General features: G+C 32.4%; 1 long non-coding RNA gene and 1 other non-coding gene across 2 annotated transcripts in view; one reads left to right on the top strand and one right to left on the bottom strand.

Annotated features, from left to right (window-relative positions):
- Positions 1 to 18,778, top strand: part of LOC126001557 (uncharacterized) — a 344,243-nt gene that overhangs the window by 309,150 nt on the left and 16,315 nt on the right. The gene's annotated exons all lie outside the window — the stretch shown is intronic.
- Positions 18,661 to 18,767, bottom strand: LOC126002298 (U6 spliceosomal RNA). Its single transcript, XR_007493047.1, has one exon. It is a non-coding gene; the product is annotated as a U6 spliceosomal RNA (small nuclear RNA).

Raw genomic sequence — 18,778 nt, 5'->3', positions numbered from 1 at the left:
GAGAGGTGCCCAAAGGCCAAAAAGGAAGGTGTTGAGGAATAGGAAAAAGGCTTTGCTTACAACACAGATAGACATACACACATACAAAATTGATAAGTGCCCTCCATAGACTGCAGCTGGTTGAAGGGCCAGGGGTCTCTCATAAAGTGCCTTTAGTAGAAGGGTGGAGGACACCTGTGTCTGGGACACTGACCATAGTCTTCATCTCACTCCCCTTCACAGCCTGTTTCAGTTCCACCTGAACGGGCCTCAGTTGGGTGAGGCTGGGAGATTAATTGGCAGAACTTACATCAATTTTTAAGCATAGTGGCTGCCCTTCATTGGCACCCCCTCTCCTACCAGCTTCTGCATCCTTATCTCCTTTCATAATATCAAACTTAATAGTCTCCCCATCTCCAATGCTACACAAAACTTCCTGCAGTTGTTTTCTAGTTTTCTAGTGTACAAAAATATTATTCTTAGTGTCATATCTGTTTATGAATTCACAACCATTCTGTATGTTGAACTATTTCATAATACCCAAGACTTGGATTGAAGCACCAGCTTGTCTGTCTCTGTCTCACTCATTCCACCCTGGGAAAGTCTTTTGGATGAGAACTGTTTATACTGTATCCTATATTATATCCTACTTTATTGTGCACATTCTTGTCAAACAACACTAATGAAATTTTGCTCATCCCACCAGATCCAGTACTTACCTTGGGAAAATATTTTGAGTAATAACTCTTCACTACAATAAAAGAACCCTCCCCTTCTTGGGGCATGTGTGTGGGAGAGTTTATAAAGGGCATGCTATGTACAATTCATTATGAAAATGTTGATAAATATCCCAGAGCAGCATGAGGCAATTAGGGAAGATGATCATATGCAATGACACTGTATGTATAAATGACACTTGTATGTATAGACTAAATAAAAAGGAGATCCTATATTTTCTCAAGGTCATACAGATTATTATTGTGCTAGAAATTAAATTTGGATAGTTTAGCATTAATGGTTTGCTCTTAAGAAATTCACCACACTGTCTCTCTTTTCCAGAGTGAGGATGCTATTTTAGAGAGCATTCAGTACTCTAAGTTAACTACAAATATGAAATAATTACAAGAAATAGTTTGAGATGAGAATGTAGAAGGACGTAGTATTCTTGAAATAGAGAAGAAGCATATTATAACTTAAGTTTCTCACAGAAATAAATGCTTTAATACATAAAGGTCCCTGGAAACAAGATAGGTGTCTATGGAGAATGGAATGGATTATATTGATCACTATATATTTTTCAATAGGGAGTCAATTAAGGGGGATTAATAATTACCAAACAGAAATTATGGGTAAAATTTTGTAAAGGATCATATTTACAGTGGAGGCTAATAATGTAATCAAATATGCAGGTGGAACACATGTCAAGGAGCAAAGAACTAAGAGCTGGGATGTTGTCCAGTGCTTAAATTGCTATCTCTATCATTAATAGAAAGAACTATCTTGGCAAAGAAAGTGTTGGCCATATTTTTTCTCCAATTTAGAGAATTATAATTAAAGAAAGGTATTTTTAAGGTTTTGTCAAAAAATGTAAAAAAATATTGATTTTATACATTGTCTTTTAGTTAATTTCTCATTTTTCCACTAAACATAATGTGAATTCAACAATTATTTTATTGTCAATCAGAGTGTATGATAGATGGGACCTAGGAGAGATTAGGCATGGCAGAGAAATCCTTCTGAAGGAACTTAATATTCCATCCTATTAGTTACATGTTACAAACTAACTTTTGGTTACCCTCAAAACTAAATTAAAATTTTGAAAAAGATTAAGCTTATTACTATGATAGGAGAGAATGTAGTTTTACTTAACCTGGTGCTGGTAAATAAAATCTGAAACATGGTGGATTTATTATGCTTAAAATGCTTACTTAATATGATTTTTGATTTGTTGGAATAGCTATTTATACAAGAATTTGCTTGTTGATTCTTCTTTTCCATGCAATGCTAACTTGATTTTCCCAGAAGATATCTAGGTTAGGTAGGAAAGCCCAGGAAAACTCAATCACATGCATATTGTCTCATGGCTTCTCTATATCATCTATCTTTTTTCTTTTCTTTTTTTCATCTATCTCTTTTTCAATAGTAGTCATGTTCTCCAGATATCTAGACCTAATAATATAAGTGTGTAAGGTCACACATCCAAGCACATGCAGCCAATTATTAAGAAATTGGCTCATGTGATTGTGGAAATTGGACAATAAAAAATTCTTCAGGGTGCTATTGGTGTTGGAGAGTTAGAGATCAGCTGATAATTTAGATCAATTTTAGAGAAAGTTTATTTGCAGAATTCATGAAGATATAAATGTTCTTATGGTATTTAACTGAATTCAGAAGTCTCCCACAATGCTTAGCATATTATATTTTACTCAAAATTTAGTAATTTAATTGCATATCAACATTAAGATATTTAATTACCTTTGCCTTCTAGTTGATACAGCTGGGCCAAAAATGTTTAAAAGATATCCTACTGCTTTATCCTAGATTTAATTTTTGTCTTGAAGTACATTTTACTAGCATTTCTTTTCATTTTTATCAGATGTCATTTTTTTTATGTCTTTCAGTTAGAGGAACTAGAATGAGAATTTTATTCTCAAAACTAGCAATTCTTGTGTTATTTCTATTGTGTGAAATTAGTTTAAGAATTTTCTGCTCTGTGTGATATTTATTATCAAAGTATGTATTTGGTCAGTTATTTTCCTGTGTTCAAAGATTCAGAGAGCTTCACTCGCAGTATAAGACTTCTGCTTATTTTAAGACTGTCTTTCTCAATTTCCAAGTTTTGGAGAAATCTCCATTTAGCTTTCCATAAAGATTGGACTAGACAGCATTCCCACCAGCAACCTTTCTCTCTACATTGCAACTAGCAATGCTTGTTCTCAGTCTTTGTGATGTGCAACAATCTCTGTAAAGTGAGATGTTAACTCATGGTTGTATCTATTTGCATCTCCCTGATGATTAGTGATGTGGAGCATTTTTTTTTCATGTGCCTTTTGGCCATTTGTATTTCTTCTTTGGCAAAGTGTCTGGAAATTTCTTCTCCCCATTTTTTGATGGGATTAGATGGGTTTTTTTCCTTGTAAAGCTCCATCAGTGCCTTGTACACTGAGCTCCCATATGACCCAGCTATACCACTCCTAGAGATATACCCTAGGAACACAAAATACAATTAAAAAAAATCCCTTTCTCACACCTATATTCATTGCAGTGCTATTTACAATAGACAGATTCTGGAAACAACGAAGATGCCCTTCAACAGATTAATGGCTAAAGAAATTGTGGTAGATATACACAATGGAATATTTGCAGTTACCAGGAGAGATAAAGTCATAAAATTTTCCTACACATGAATGAACATGGAATCTATTATGTTGAGTAAAATAAGCCAGAGGGAGATAGATCAAAATAGTCTCCCTCATCTATGGGTATTAAGATAAATAAAAGACATTTTTACAATGATTCTCAGAGACAAAAGAGAGGAGGGCAGAGATGTCCAGCTCACGACATGAATCTCACCACAAAGAGTCATGAGTGATGTTAGAGAAATAACTTTATTGAGAACTACCATAACAATATGAATAAATAAGGGAAGTAGAGAGCCTGTCTAGAGTACAGGTGAAGGTTTAGTGGGGCGGAGGGAGACTTGAGATATTGGTGATGCTGCACTGGCGACGGGGTGGTGTTTTTTACATGACCAAAACCCAACTACAATCATATTTGTAATCAAGTTGTTTAAATAAATATAGTAATTAAAAAAAGAAAGAAAAGACTAAAAAAAGACTCTTTCTTAGAGCATGGCAGACTTAGACTGACTATCCAGACATTTTGTATGGTGGTTAGCTGCCATAAACAGTATTTTAGATAAACAAAGCTTGTCCAATGTCTATGTGTTTCTGAAGTATTTGTTTATACCATGTACATATTCTAATGTTTCAAATTAGCCAAAGCCTAAAGTATAATGAAAAAAATATATAAGAGCAAAAATAAGAGTAATATAGATTGTGTGACAGCTATGTAGTAGCCTCACAGATAAAATGGTTTTTATTGCCAGATAGAAATGAATCACTTCCTTAAATCTCTTATTGACTAATAATACTGTGTGTATGGGACTCTTGATTTTTACTCCCTATAAAATAAAAAAATTATATACAATTTTGAATTGTTTAGACTAGCTATAAACAAAAACATGCACATAATAAGCACAGTAATGATCAACAATGTTTGTCATATTTCAGTTTGGGCAGAGCATTTTACTTTTTGAGTGAAAATAATACTTTCACTGTTTAGTGCCAGGTTTCCTTTATACTTCAGAAATTAGATTGGTCAAGGTAATTAAAGATCAAAACTTGGAAGGGCATATGCACATAAGGGAAGATTAATTATTAACACAAATCTGTTGGCCATGGTAGGGTTGGAAGTTTTGATACTGAAGTTCAAAATTATATGGGAAGGCAGTGATGAATACTGAAACTAGAAGTCACATCAGATTTCTATGGTGTCTAAAAAGAAAAGGCGAGGAAACTTTTATGAATTTCAACAAGGCATATCTGATTTAGGAAGAAGAATAGAAATTTATTAGAAATTGAGAATCTGTTAAGATGTATTTCCTTTCCCCCACACTTTTACACACATATATTACAGACATGATGTTATAATCATGATCAATCATTTTCCACCTATTGTTTTTGGTCTGAAAAAAATCTAAAATAATAATAGTCAAAAATAGTCTGAAATAATGAAATCAAGTTAGAGTCAAGGGATATAATAAGTCAGAAGGCATAGTACAAAATATTATTTAGACAAATATGTAAGTGTGCCAGATGCAAAATAGAAATTTCATAGTCTGGAAAGATGCTGATGTCCAAACTCTAAATATTACTTTAGTCAATATAAAAATTTGTTTCAGTTTATTGTCAGATACTGACTCACAGATTGGAAAGGACATCTGGTTATTATTTAAATGGACAAAAAACAAACTTCTGACACTTTGAAATATTCAAGAGATTTTAATTGTCTCCACTTACTTCAGTGATCTGTCTTTTATCTGCTTAGAAAGTTAATGTTTTTCTAAAGACAGACATTTTTAGATTGTAAATTTACTTGTTGCAGCTATAGTATCTAGGCAGCATAAAGCATTAATAGCTCTATCATCTTTTGTTTCAGCTACACAATAGGTCATTTTTGTTTATAGTAACCTTCTTTCTTGAATTTTTGCTTTTTCAAGGGGAAACTGAACTTATCAAATAATGTCTCAATCTAAATTGCAGTTTTTCCTCAATTCTATAACATATTCTTATACTGATGATTATCTTTAATTTAAGAGAGTACACACCAGTTTATAAAGTAACTACTTTATTTTCTCTGAAATATTGTTAGCTGAATAAAATAATATCCTTAATTTTGTTTAGATATTGTTTTATTAAAATCAAGAGTTTTCTATTGGAGTTTTCTTTAAAAGAAACACCCTTTTAAAATGCAGAAGCATATCCATGCCATTTTTGCTGGAATTCTCTTTCTTATTATTAGATGCATTATAAAATCATTTGACTCCAACTCTAAAAATCTGATGGCAAATGCATCTTAGGCAGTAATGGTGGAATTTAAAAAGTCTGTTTATAAGTTTTCTAAGATATTTTATTTTTATATTAATATCTTTATTTAACACCTTGATTACAAATATGATTGTAGTTGGGTTTCAGTCATGTAAAGAACACCCCCTTCACCAGTGCAACATTCCCATCACCAATGTCCCAAGTCTCTCTCCTCCCCACCCCACCTCTGCCTGTACTTTAGACAGGCTTTCCACTTCCCTCATTCATTCACATTGTTATGATAGTTCTCAGTGCAGTTACTTCTCTAACTGCACTCACCACTCCTAGTGGTGAGCTTCATGTCATGGACCTTCTAGCCCTCCTCTCTTTGTCTCTGAGGATTATTGCAAAAATGCCTTTTCTTTTTCTTAAAACCCATAGTCTCTCTTGAGGGAGACTATTCTGTGTCTATCTCTCTCCCTCTGACTTATTTCACTCAGCATAATAGATTTCATGTACATCCATGTATAGCCAAGTTTCCTAAAGTATTTTAGATATTAATTAGCATGCAAGTATGCAAGTACTCGAACTCATTATAAAATTTATATTTCTCTAATCTCATACTAATTGTCACAGAAATGACAAAAAACACTTTTGGTAACTTCATAAATTAGTAAAGATCTATAAATTTATTAGTTGAATTTTTATGTCTAATAAAAGCTTTGTTTCTAATCTATTTTCTTCTCATACTCTTATTCTGAAAATAGTTAAAGTGACTGCTTTACTTAAAAAGCCACAATTACTGATTTTGATGATCGAGTTATTTATTAATAAACAAGATTTCTATACTCTGTTTTGGTGTTTCTTTATCTTCTAGAATAAGTGTCAGTATAGTTTTTCTGCACTAAATTAAGTAAGCCAGAAGAATAAGAATAAACACAGAATATATTATTTATATATAGAATAACTGCATGAAGAAACTCAATTGTCTAAATGGGAGTTGTCTCAAACACCCTTGACTCCACAGTATAGCAAGTTGAAGGAAAGAAACTGAGTGGGAGAAAGGATGGAACCAGAAGTCAAACCATCTCAGATGCATTATAAGTGTAAAAATGGACAAAACTAAATATACAAGCCAATGGCAACAACAATGGAATTAAGAGAGACAAACTTTAACAATCTAAACTTAAAAGGAACCTGTATACATACTGGCAGAATTGCGGACAGTGTGGGGTGTGGTATGGGATACACTTGGGTTGAGTAAGGTCGACACCGCTGGTCGGATAGGCCTTGATTCATTGTATGTCTGAAACCCAACTATAAGGACTATGGAAATCCCAATAGTTTCAATAAAATAATCTTTAAAAAAAACATAGGAATAAAAAGAATCAAAAGAAAAAATAACATAGTAAGAAGGTCAGAGTGATAGTACAGTGGGGAGGGCCTTTTCCTTGTGCCAAGCTGACCTGGGTTGATCTCCAGCATCCCATAGCACCATCAGGGTTAATTTCAGAATATAGAACCAGGAGTAACTCTTGAGCACCTCCAAAATAAAAAAGCATAGTAAAGGCTTGGCATACAAATAGGCAAAGGTTACAGAAACTGAGAACTAATTTGCAGAAATGTGCTCACCTTGAAAGGGAGACAGCAAAGAGATGTGGTTTAAGGGAGTCTGGCGTTTGTTGGACCAGAGGCAAAGGTGAAGGGAACCAAACACAAGGGAGAGGATTCTGGAACATTGTATGCACGAAATCCTATTTTTAATAGCACGGTAAATCATACTGTTTAAAATAATTTGAATAAAAATATTGCTAAATAAAAAGTGGATAAAAAGAGACATTCATGCATATCACCATCCTTCTTTCAAGTCAGCAGAACAGTATCTTCCAGAGTCTCACCTCTCAAGAGTTCCAAGTTAGTGGGAACTCTCCATATTTCTTCCTTATGAAAATGGCTTTTCTGGCAATATGATTGCTTGAGCTAATGGTGCCTTTTGTGTATCTTAGTCTGTGTCTCTAGGTAATGCTAGCAGAGTGGGACAGGAATCAAAATTATACTATTGTCCTCATTATAACTCTTCTTATAAAATCTCCTGAAACACAGAGAAAAAGATATGATAAAATTCAACTGGAAGCATCTGCCTTTCACATACACAGCTTTATATTGGACAGAGCCTGCTTTTGTTTATTCATTCATTTATTTTTTGTTCTTATAGATATAAATAAGAGAGTTTAATTTCAGCTTAATACTCAAATGATGTATTTTGCTAGTAATTACAATGTAGGTTGGATAAATCAAACATGTAACTAAAGTTGTATAAAGTAAAATTTTATAATGAAAAAGAATCCTATTGATACATTATTAACTATATATTGTAAAAATTCAATTCACAACATACTATTTAGATTATTTTATTTCTTATAAATTATATATATATTTATAAATGAGAAAATTATAGTTTTTTCACCAAATGGTAACTGTTTTTCATGTCATGACTACCTTTAACAAAGATTTGGGAGCAAAAGTAATGTCTGGATAAGTAGGTGTTTAGATCCTAATGGCTCCCAATAATTTTCTATTTCTAGTTCCAGTAAATTGCTAGTATTTAATCACTACTGATAAAGGTGTAAATTGGTTGGGATTTTATGAATCTATTTGTGGAAGAATCTATAATTACGTTGCTGGTGGGATTTGTTGCACTGGTGAAGGAAGGTGTTCTGTTTATGACTGAAATCCAACTACAATCATGCTTGTAATCATAGTGTTTAAGTAAAGATTTTATTAAAAGAAAAAGAAAAACTTTGCAGATGATAACATATCTACCACCTTTATTGTGTTAATGCTATACATGTTTTGTAATTTGCCAATTTCATACAATTAATATGTGTTTTTGAACATCAATTTTATATTAATAAAATTATCTTAAAGGAAAAATATAATTATAAAGGAAAAATATAATCCTGACCGTACTTACAAGCATGTATTTTAGACTTTAAGCCTGACACTGCTACATTTCAGTCTCTATATTTGGCTCTCAGAGAAAGGAAAATTTTTTGTTGCAATAATTGTACAATTTTCTTCTTAGTTACTTATAGTAAAGTACAAAATATTTAATTTTAGATTTTGAAATAGAACAGTGAGTACAATATTGAGATAATCTGTAATCTTTCCTACATATCTAGAAGAAATCCTCATGTCATATAGTAAAATAGAAACATAAATAAAATAAATTTCACTATGATAATTTAAGAGTAGAAAGGTAGAATATACAAAGTAATATATTATATAATAGCTATTTATATATAAAATAATTAGGTTGAACTATATAAAGGTCTGTGTCTTCCCACCTAATCTCCTTGAAGCCTACTTGGTATATTAAAATGAAAACTTTTAGATATGATCTCTAGACTTATGTAATTGATGCTACAGAGACAAGAACAAAGTATACAAATTGCCAAGTGAGCCATTCAGTAGTGTTTTTCAAGAACCATTTGATCAAAACAAGGGTAAGTGGAAGTAGTAGTAATAACAACATGAACAAAACCACATTCTTCCTTGGTGGGCTGTCTTCTGCATTCTTAGTGTATTTGTATTTGATTGGTTTAACTTGGTGATAAAACAAAGTCATAAGAAAAGACCTATGAAAACCAACAAAACTTCCAAGGTTTTGATCTTTTCTCATTTATCAGTTCTCCAGGAATTTATCTACATTAAAGAAATGTAACAGGGTGCATCGTATTTAGTTTGTGCCAGTTTTCCTTTCTTTGTCTCATCAAGTCTTCACAGTAAATGTCTGAGACAGGCAATATTGTCATGCCCATTTCACAAATGAGCAGAAATTCAATAACTTGCCAAATTGTTTGAGGAAATACAGAAACAGAATGTTAGAAAGGGAATGACTAATAAAAAATTTCAAGCAGTAGAGGAAATTGAACCCCTTATTAGTTATATTTTTAGGAAGTGTTATTTTCTTTACTTTTTTTTGAGGTTTTTCCATGAATCCTAGTTGAAAGTTACACTCCTTTCCAATTTAAACCTAAAAATATTCTATCTGCCTTTTATTTTCCTTTCCAATATTTAGCATTGGCCTTCTATAGGGTTCTTATATTCTTTGATTTGTTTAACAATATTTTTTTTGTTTTTTTTGGGCCACACACAGTGATACTTAGGGGTTACTCCTGGCTATGTGCTCAGAAACAGCTCCTGGCTTGGGGACCATATGGAATGCCTGGGGAATGATCTGCAGTCCGTCCTAAGTCAGTGAGTGTAAGGCAAATGCCCTACTACTTGCACCACCGCTCTGGCCCCTGTTTAACCATATTAGTAAAATAGTGCAAAATCAAAATATTCTTAGTGCCTAACATAGCCAATCATTAAATAATTGTTGAGTAAGTTTATCTTAAATAAAATTCTAAACTTTATCTTTAATTTTCTCTAATAAATATTTAAGAAAAAAATACTAGTCATGTAATTTTTCTAAGTCACTAGTAGGAAAGTATATATGGTTAAAATGCTTACCTTAACTGGAGTATATCATTCTGAGGGAAATCAATCAAAGGAAGAAGAACAAATATCACATACTATTTAATATATGGAGTGTAAAGAAACTAATTTAATGACAAATGGTCTATAAAAATCAACTTTGAGAGTTATCCTAGAAATTTAAGCTCACTAAGTATGATGGAGGGGTACTAAGAGAGGATTTTGAGATGGGTAGATGCTGCTACTTCTGGCCATGGGTACGGTGCAGAAATAATGTATTCTTGTAACACTGATTATTGAAAACTACAATACCTATATAAGTCAGTAAAATCATTCCAAATAAACATTTTAAATAAAGCACTTTGCTTTATTTATATGTCAGCATATTGGAATAGTTCCATGCTCACTACCCATGGCTTATCAAGCATTTGATCAAATATGTCATGAAATGTTTTGGTTAGAATCTAGAAACGTTATTGATGGCTACCATTAGATAAAGCAATGTTGGCAGACTTTATTCATGAATACATATTTATTTAGAAAGAGGCCTCAAGTAACTGACAGAATCATTTGTTCTATGTTACTCTTGTTCTCCATTTTTATCACCAATTCTAGCATTGGCTCAAATAACAAAAAATAAATAAATGAATTCATAGACCAAAGTGGGAGAATCAACTCTTTTGATGATTAGTTATGAAATTATGGTTCGTTATAAAATTTAAATACACACATTTTCTTGACAGAATGGATATAGAGAAGTAAATATAATAGGACATCTTAAAAAAGTAAAAATTCTTAAGTCTAAAACACAAAGAAAAGAATCAACTAATAAAAGTTGAGAAACAGGGGCATGGGTGAAATGAACTTTTATTTTAGTGTATTAGTCTCTATAATCTACAACATTATTTGTAGTTCCAGGAGCCCAGTATAACAACATACTCATCACCAACAATGGCAGCATCCCTTTATCAGTGATTGAAAGCCCCTCTCTACTCTGCTCCTTGAACAGTTCTGTGGTCAAATCTTAGGCAGATGTTACCACTGGCCAATTGTTTTTTTCTTAAATTATATATTCATATTCTACATATTAGAGAGATCATTCTGTATTTGACTCAGTATAACACCCTCTAATTTTATCTGTGTAGTGGTGAATTGCAGAATTGCATCTTTTCTTATGGTTGAGTAGTATTCCATGGTGTATATATCATAGTTTCTTTATCCATTCATATATTCTATTCATATATATTCATATATAATATAGAATATCTCAGGTATTTTGAATAATGCTACAATGAAAAAAGAGGTGAAAATGTCTTTGAGGTTCTTTTTGGGGGTCCTTGGTGTAGAAGCCAAAACATGTAAATTCTGGGTGATATGGAAGCTTAATTTTTAATATTTTTAGAAGTTTTTAGGCTGCCTTCCACAGATATTGAACATATATTTTTCACAGACAATAGTTTCACCAAAAGTGTATGTGTTCCTTTTTCCTTACATCTCTGACTGTATGGTTTGTTTCAATTATTTTTGATAAATGCCAATCTATCTGGTGTGAGGTGTGTGAGGTGCTATCTCATCAGTTTAATGTGTATTTTCCTGATGATTAATGAAAAAGAACACATTTATTTCTCATATTTTACTAGATAGGATTGAAAGAGTAATCAAATTTGAGATGTCTTTTAAATGGGAGATACTTTAGTCATTTTTATTGTTGATTGAAAAGTACATTGATTCTCTCAGATATAAGGAGAAAAGGGATGAAGAAGATAAAAAATAAGAGCAAATACTGTGAGTTTCTCCTTCCTTTTAATGTACTTCTTCCTTGAAATATTTAACTTCTAGCATAAAAGGGAGCGCTTTATCATACAACTGTATGAAAAACATCTGCATGTTTTCTTTGACAGAATGTCTGTCCATTCAGCTCTTTTCCCCATTTTTGGATGAGGTTTTCTTTATGTTTTATAAGTGCTTCATACATCATAAACATTAGTCCTTTGTATATGACCTAGTTTAAAGGAAGCTATATAAACAATAACAAGATGAGATTACTTCCTCCGAATTATTCATTTATTTGGGGGATTATAATAAGGAGTCTATAATAGGAAATATAATTATCTGGCTTTCATTGCTATTTGTTTGCCTATTCCTAAAGTTCTCATCACCATAATTAATAATTCATTGTAACACATACAGGGTCCAGTGAAATAGCCCAAAGGGATGGAACCATGACTTGTTTAACCCTAGTACCATAAGCTCATCACCTACACCACTAGAATATCTCTAATGGACACAGTCATCACCAGGATGAACACCAAACTATCAGGCTTCACAACAATCTCTATAGGGTTCTGGGTTCCTGGGATATTTTAGAGAGGGTTTCCACCCTCATAGTCCCACCAAAAACAAAAAGGAGAAGATGAAATCAAAGGCCGAGGGAATCACAACTTGTAAAAATAGGGGTTAGGGTGAGAAAGCTACAATATCTCCAGAGGACTTCAAAAGGCAGAGCAATTAGATTCAATTTGTGTAACTCCAGAGCTAAGTACAGATATTAATTATAGAGAGGAAAATTTTGATTAACTTTACAGAATAACATTTTATTTGTTATTTATTTTTATTTTTAATAAAATCTTTATTTAAGCACCATGATTACAGGCATGATTGTAGTTGGGTTTCAGTCATAAACAGAACATCCCCTTTCACCATGCAACATTCCCACCACTAATGCCCCACCTCCCTTGTTCCCAACCCCTGCCTGTATTCTAGACAGGCATTCTGCTTCTCTCACTCATTTAGATTGTTATGATAGTTGTTAGTGTAGTCATTTCCATAACTGCATTCATTATCTTTGTGAACCGGTCCTTCTGACCCTCAACTTTATTGTCTCTGGGCATTATTACAATAATGTCCTTAATTTTTCTTAAAACCCATAGATAAATGAGACTCAGAATGACATTTTTATAATAATCTTAGACTAATATTTTATTCATCTTTGATTCATCAGCACTATGAAGCTTTTGACGCACATTGACATGCTATATAAAAAGTGACACCAAGCAGGTTGTGAGTAATATATGGCATTCTGGGAACAACTAATAGCTAAGCTCTTGGAGAGCTTACTTTACAGCTATGACCACATATAGGTAACCTCCTTTATTTTAAAGTTTATATTTTATTACTTTGCTTTTAAGAAAGATCTTGATTTTGAAAATCAGGAGAAATTTGACAATTTTCCAACCAAAGGAAAAAAGAAAATGTGTTCAACATGGTCTTGCAGCAACTGTAATAAAAGACAATATAAACTCTGAGATTTTCTCCATCGAACTACTTTCTACAGATCATTATACATCTATGTGTAAATAAATATTATGTATATGCATATAATATATACATATATTATATATAGATGTATTATATATTATCATAATATTTGTTGCATATTATATATAGATATTTTATATATCATCAATCTTGATTTAGCTGAATATTAGTGTCAGTTTATTTTTTGTTTTATTTGACTGGTAATGTTTTTGGTTAAAGAAATGCTCAAAAATTTTTTCATATGAATTAATAATAATTCCCTCATTATTTCATGACATTTTGAATTAGAAAACAGTTTCAGAGGGACACTCTACTTTCATAGAGTGAGGGAAAATTATACCCATGCAGTAGGTATTACAAAATACCTACAAATCCATCATTGAATATAATCAAGGACAGAATAATATTTTTCAGTAGTATTCAGCCATTATTACAGAAAAATAAAATCTACATATGTAGAATACAAAAAATATTGAATTATACATCATTTAAGACAATTTTCAGATGTTCTATCAGAAAAGTGACTATGGCTCTGGAGAGATAGCACAGAGGCGTTTGCCTTGCAAGCAGCCGATCCAGGACCAACAGTGGTTGGTTCGAATCCCGGTATCCCATATGGTCCCCCGTGCCTTCCAGGAGCTATTTCTGAGCAGACAACCAGGAGTAACCCCTGAGCACCGCCGGGTGTGGCCCAAAAACAAAAAAACAAAAAAAAAAAGAAAAGTGACTACAATGAAATGAAGTATTTTATATTAAATATACAACTTAATAAAGTTAAAATATAAAGTGTATATATATATATAAAAGAAATATAAGATGTGAAGTGCTAGATTATTTATAGTATGAAACAGAAAAGTTATCTACTTGTATCGTCCTTTGAACGGTGAAAAATAAGAGCACCAACAACAGAAAACTGACTTTGACAACCGTGACTGAACAGAACCTACCTTGGACCAATAAGGAAAACCCTACCCTAGGCTGTAGCCCAGGACTCTTATAAAAACAAAACAAAACAAAAAAAAACAACAATATGTCTTATTGCAGAGTCCCACCTTGGACAACAGAGACTGAGCAGAACCTTTGGATCCATAATATCCTAGGCTTCGGCTTAGGGACTGAATGAAAACAGGGAGCAATTGTTACAGAAGACTGAACACAACAACAATGATGGATAGGAGCCTCTAGAACTATAAAGACTATATCCTAGACCCTATCCTATGACCTGAGCAAATACCAAGATCATTAGCTACAGTGGCTTGATTTTCTCACCCAACACTGAGAGGAAAGTTTCCTGGCACCACAAAAATGCCGTTGGAATGGGATAATGAGTATATATGGAGCCAGGGTTTGATCTCATGATGGTATGCTTCATGGATGGAGAAACCCTGAATCTCTTAGGCTACGGGAATTTCCTTTCTTCCTCAATGCTTACTGTACCTATGCAAAAAAAAAAAAAAAAAAGTGGGGAGAACGCCAAACCTTGCCACTCTAGCACCATTCTTTTTCTTGTTTTGTTTTGATTTATATTTTTTTATTTTTCTTTTTTTCTTTTTATTTTTTTATTTTTCTTCTCTTTTTTCTTCCACTTTTTCTTTTCACTCTTGTGGTTATTATTTGGTGAAAAAATTTTTTTTCTTATTTTTCTTTGCTGGGTGCATTTTATTTTCTTTTTTCTTCCATTTTCCTTCTTTTTTTCTTTTTCTCTTCTTTCTTTTTTTGGTAGTTGTTACCAAATTTTTTTCTTCTTTTTTTCTTACCCTTTTTATCTCCAATGATGGCGGAATGGATGCTCAATCTATAACAAGCTGTAAAGTGGAGACCAGTTGCACTAGCATTCTGGGGGGTGGGGGGAAGGAGGGAGATATGGGATACATGCTGGGAACGGGGTGGTGAGAATGCCCCTCATTCATTGTCACTATGTACCATAAATGATGCAGTGAAATATTTGTAATGGACTTTGGTCACAATAAAAATTTAAAAAAATAAGTTAATCTGCTATATATTTAAATAATTCATTTGGGGTTTTAGGGATACACCTGTATATACTCAGGGCTTTCTTCTAACTCTGTGCTCAGGGATCACTCCTTTTTGCCTTTTTTTTTTTTTTTTTTGGTTTTTGGGTCACACCCGGTGACACTAAGGGGTTACTCCTGGCTATGAGCTCAGAAATCGCTCCTGGCTTGGGAGATGCCAAGGGATCAAACTGCGGTTCATCCTAGGCTAGTGCTTACAAGGCAGATGCTGTACCACTTTCGCCACCACTCTGGCCCCGAGGGATCACTCCTGATTGTGTTCAAAGGTGCTGGGGATTAAAACGTAAACCCTTTCCTTAAACCCTGCTCTAAATTTTCAATCATCTATTTTTAAATTTTAAAGAGCCTAATATTTCCATGATATTTTATATACCTTTTCATAATGTATCTTTGTTTTTATTTTTGTGTTGTGGCCGTTTTGTGTCAGTTGGGATGTGGATAATCATTACTATGTGGTGAAAAAAATACTTTTCTCTGTGATATTTGTAATGTAATTTAAAATTTTCTTGTTGTCTTGATATTTGAAGTGATTTGTTATTCTGTCCTTCAGGGAGACCAACGATAAATCAAATTACTGTGAATGGATTTCAATTTTTTGGAGAATGTTCTGAAAATAATCTTTTAAATGACCTATAAGATAATAGTTAGAGACCAAAATATGTCAAAGGAATAATAATAAGCATCTAATTTGTTTAAATAATTGTAAGAATTTTATGCACCTTTCATTGCGAAGCTATTGAAATTTTTATTTCAAAAAATCTAGAAAAAAGAGTCATTGATTTATAATATTATAGGAAAGAAAATATAAAAGCCCCAAATTTGAGTATCAGGGATAAGTGCATTTAGCATTTACCCGGAGGTGATGTATGCTAACTATGAAAAGCGAGATCTTATTAAATTCTGTGGAACTTTCAGTTTGTTAGAAGGTGATATGGTAATTGATTTTTGTTTTTCTTTGGTTTTGGGGCCACACCCATTTGACGCTCAGGGGTTACTCCTGGCTATGCGCTCAGAAATCGCTCCTGGCTTGGTAATTGATTTTTTGCTAAATGTCATTTGTAAGGGATAACATTTTTTCTTTGAGTATTTAGCTTCAAGACAAAGAAATAAAAGTAGTATCTCCTGTCTAAAGCTTATTATACACTTCAAGGTGGGATCAGGTTTATAAATTATTATTATTATTATATTATTATTATTATTATTATTTTGGTGTTTGGGCTTCACCCAGTGATGCTCAGCAGTTACTTCTGGCTCTGTGCTCAGAAATTGCTCCTAGCTTGGGGGACCATATGGGATGCCAGGGGTTGAACCCAGGTCTTTCCTGGGTTAGCTGCATGTAAGGCAGATGCCCTACTGCTTGCTATAGCTCCAGTCCCTAAAATGACCATATACGATATACAACATCTGATACAATACACATTATTAATAATATTTAAAAATGGTTCTGTAGTTAACCCTTATATTTGTGCTTATTTTTATAAGAATCTGCATTGTGTTTGGCCATTGGTTGAGATTTTAAATGTAGGCTTAATATAAATATTATTTGGTCATAATTATGTCAGCAAGCTGTCTGGGTTATCTCAGATCAAATCCAAGAATGAAAGTCTAAGTGTTCATTCTTTCTAGATAGAAATTGAATTTAAAATTACATTGCATTACCTTTATTCTCTACAGCTCATATTTGTTTATACTAATTTACAGATCTATTGTTATAATAAATGTACTCTTTTAAATTAAGGCTTTCACTTATGCTTTTTGATTAATATAATTTTGATAGATAATGGTATTTTAACAAAACTCAAAAATGAAAATACTTTGTGATACTCTTAATGTTGTTTGGTAATTGCTTACTCAAGTAAGAAAATACTCAAAACACTGAAAAGCTACTCAGCTGAGCTTTCTCCATTCTCTATTAAGACATGATGTTCAGGACTCAAAAAAAGAACGTTAGCTTCTTTTTGCGATTGTAAACTTATTACTGCATATAACTGTAAATTAGTTATTTACCCAAGTCATGGCTTCTTTTGCATTGTTTAAAACTCTGCTAACAAAATAGAATATACTTTATTTTTTAAGGTTACTCAGAACAAAAAGGTATAATGCTATTTTTAGGGAATTAATAGAATCTTAGAGTTTAATTTAGATTTTCTTCTTGAGAGTTATATATTCTAGAATAGTATTTGATGAGCTTTTTACTATACTTTTTTTTTTTTTTTGGTTTTTGGGCCACACCCATTTGATGCTCAGGGGTTACTCCTGGCTATGCACTCAGAAGTCGCTCCTGGCTTGGGGGACCATATGGGACGCCGGGGAATCGAACCGCGGTCCGTCCTAGGCTAGCACAGGCAAGGCAGGCACCTTACCTCCAGTGCCACCGCCCGGCCCCATATACTTCTTAAATACTTCTGTGAATTTCAAAACGTTGTAAAAAGTGTATTATAAAAACTTGACTTATAATGGCCAATTTTTATGTTTTTATCCATTTGAAGTTATATCCTATATTTGAATTATGATTTATTTATGGATAGTGATAATTACCTGTTAAGTTTATGTTAACATAAACTTTTTTTTATAAATTTGGAAACGTTTTTAAACGTGGGAACGTTTTATAAACAATTTATTTCTATAAAAATATACTTTATCTGTCAGTATACAAACATTTATATGAAAGTTAATTGTAACTCAGTACAATGACCTTTACAATATGAAAACCTTTGGTATTTATCTCAATAGATATGAATTGTTAGTTTCTTATAAATTATTAGGGAATAACTAACATTTTATTTTAAAAATACATATATTTAAAAATATTTTAAAATATTTAAAATAACAAAATTTTAAAATACATATAAGCATTATAAGATAAAATATGTGACATAGGGTTAGATATATTTTCAATGATTTTTTTCATTTACTGTTTAAATGTTTACAGCAATATACACAATTATTCAAACATATATGTATATTGAAAGAGAAAGGCAAAGAACACTATTGAAATATAGTAGTATTAATTTTTAGATTGTGATTGTTATCTTTAATTTATTAAGATAGTAAACAACTAAATTTTATTATTATTTATAATACAAATTCAGCCACAGGAAAACTTGACTTTTTTCAGAAAATAATTTTCTACTGAATTAATTAGATAGTACAAAAAGGAAGTCATAAAAACCATTGTCAACTTAACCTATTCTTGGGTCTGAGGAGATAGCATAGAGGTCAGAAGTATGTTTTTTGTTTGTTTGTTTTGTTTTATTTTGTTTTTTATGGAATGCTTTACAAATTTGCGTGTCATCCTTACGAAGGGGCCATGGTAATCTTCTCTGTATCATTCCAATTTTAGTATATATGTTGCCTAAATGAGCACCAGAAGTACAT

Source organism: Suncus etruscus, chromosome 2 (genome assembly GCF_024139225.1).
Source record: "Suncus etruscus isolate mSunEtr1 chromosome 2, mSunEtr1.pri.cur, whole genome shotgun sequence".
Classification (NCBI taxonomy): Eukaryota; Metazoa; Chordata; class Mammalia; order Eulipotyphla; family Soricidae; genus Suncus; species Suncus etruscus.
This window is presented reverse-complemented; position numbering and strand designations above follow the sequence as displayed.